The following is a 2,813-nucleotide window of genomic DNA, read 5'->3' on the forward strand; positions in this document are numbered from 1 at the left end:
ACCTGGTATATAATGGTCAGTGAATAAAGGGTAAGTGTTTTCTTGTACTGAAGCTGTAGCACCTACTGAGCAGTGCAATCTCTGTCACTAATAAACACAATATTTTTAGTTTATTTATTCAACGTGTTTCCAACCCAGTGGGAAAAAAGATGCTGTTTATTTAGGGCCTTATTAGGGATCCCCTAAAAAGCTATTTTAATTTTTAAAAATTAACTCTCAGGTGACTGAGATCATCACTTGGAGAAAGCCAAGGGAAGGGTCTCATATAACGAAAGGCCATCCTGTATGGTTGAGAAGACTGTATACAGTGGACAAAGGCACCCCACTGTGGGCAAGTGGGGCTACAATCTAGCTGTCCTTCTCTCACCAAGCCATGAACCCCTTGGGCAGTGTCCACCTAGAGGGGATAATTTACTAATTCTCACAGAAAACGGGCTGGAAGCAGCCCTGACGTTGTTCGTGCCCTTTGTCAGGGTTAAGGTCCCTCTTGTGAGTGGAAGGGACCATGAGAACTTCCTGAAGACAGTACCGAAGCATCATACTCTCTAGACTCAACCTCTTACCACCTACATGCCCTGCGCTCAAAGATAAAGACTAACAGTGATATCTGGGCCACAGTGATTAGCTGGCAGGGGTTACCTCAAAACAGGGTGCCTAGCCCAGACGTTTCTCTATCAGTAATCCTCAAGGTAAGGTCTGAAAAATTACTGAAACCATCACTTGGGGTTCTTGACAGAAGATATTATTTCCTGAGCCATACACCTGACCTTCTAGATTCTAGACTCACTAGAGGTTAAATTAGGGAGCAGCTGTTGAAATAATATTAATAATTTCTTCACAGGCTAACTGACCATAAAGAAGGCTTTCTTCGTCAAGGATTCCCTTCATTCACAAAGTCTACATAGGAGTCATGGTAAAGAGTTGAACGTTCCTTGGAGAGGCTCTTCCTCTTGGAAGAAGCCCAGAGATACTGACAGCCATAGACTTCCTTTCCCTTGATAACCCTCTTCCGCTCCACATTCCGTTCCCCCAGCATGTACACAAAATTATCTCTCATGAGAATCCTCTTTCTCTCTCCCTTTCTCATTTATGGTCTATGATGTGTAGAAAAACACATCTTCCAGCAGGCAGAGGCAGCCAGGTGATGGTTATCTGTCCTTAAAATTCTTGTTTTTCCTTTAGAATCGCACTTATCATTTTATAATGCTCTTCCTAGAGCCCCGGGTTACCCAAGTCCTTCCAAGCAACTTAAGTCTGCCCTTGGTGGAAATCCTGACAGTCAGGGAATGTTCACATGATGGGTTATAAAGTTAATGATGTCTTCAATATAAGGCCTTAGATAATAGCAGTTAATACTTAAACACCTTAACATAAGGTTTGCCAATCAAAGAACCAAATTGAAGTGTCCTATAACCAACAATTATACCATGGGGTATACATCTAGAGTTGTGTCAATTCACTTTACCCAGTTCCTAGGTAATTACTTCCAAGTGGGCATCAGTGTCACTGAAGAACAAATCCATGAAAAGATATAATCTAAGAAAGATTCAACACCTGTCCTAGGAGCTAGGGATAAAGATAAAGTAAACATGGTCTCAATATTCAAGAAATTCACAATCTAGGGAGTTCCCTGGCGGTCCAGTGGTTACGACTTGGTGCTTTCACTGCTGTGGCCCTGGGTTCAATCCCCGTTCAGGGAACTAAGATCCCACAAGCCACATGGTGCAGCCAAAAATAATTAATAATTATAATTATAATAATAATAGAAATTCACAATCTAGTAGAATAATGACTATGGAAGCACACTGTGACAAAAAGACTATACCAATTAAGGGATTATCATTATTAAGAAGAGAGTCTTGCACTATAATTTAGATGCTGAGAGGAAAATTAATATTTACTAACCACCATTTAATTTTCACAACAATCCTACTGGTTTGATTGCTGGATCAGTTATAGTGCCTTCATGTGCAAGAAATAAGAAAGAAACCCAACTAAAAGTGGCTTCCACAAGAAGAAAAATGTATTATCTCACTTAACTATAAGTTCAGCCATAAGGACTACTGGGGTTGATTAATTCAGTAGCTCAATCATATCTGTAAGAACCCAAGTTCTTTTCATCTTTCTGCACTGTCACTGTATTAGGGCTATTCAGAAAAATAGAACCAACAGAATATATATACATATATCAAATTGGGTATGGAACCTGACTAGTCCCAAGATCTGCAGGGTGAGTTGGCAAGCTAGAGACCCAGGAGAGCTGTTGGTGTAATTACATTCTGAAGTCTAGCAGGCTCAAGACCCAGGAAGAGCCAATAGTTCCGTTCTAGTCTGAAAGGAGGAAGAAAACTGATCTCCCAGATCAAAGGCAGTAAGGCAGGAGGAATTTTCTCATTTCAGGGGAGGGTCAGCCTTCTTATTCTATTTAGACCTACAACTGATTGGATGAGGTCCACCCACATTAAGGAGGGCAATCTGCTTTACTCAGTCTATTGATTTAAATGTTAAACTCATTCAAAAATATCCTCACAGAAACACCCAGAATAATGTTTAACCAAATATCTGGGCACCCTGTGGTCCAGTCAAGTTGACACATAAAATTAACCACATATTCATCGTCAGCATTTGGTCTGCACTCTTTTGGGTAGCAAAATGGCAGCAACAGTTCCAGCCATCACATCCTCACTCAACATCCAAAAGCTGGAGTAAGAAGAGGCAGATGTTTTTGCTATACCCTTTCTAAAAGTTAGGAAAAACATCCCCAAAGATGAGCCCTCCATACCTACCCCTCATTTGTACTTCCATCTCATTGG

Source organism: Delphinus delphis, chromosome 8, assembly GCF_949987515.2.
Source record: "Delphinus delphis chromosome 8, mDelDel1.2, whole genome shotgun sequence".
NCBI classification, from domain to species: Eukaryota; Metazoa; Chordata; class Mammalia; order Artiodactyla; family Delphinidae; genus Delphinus; species Delphinus delphis.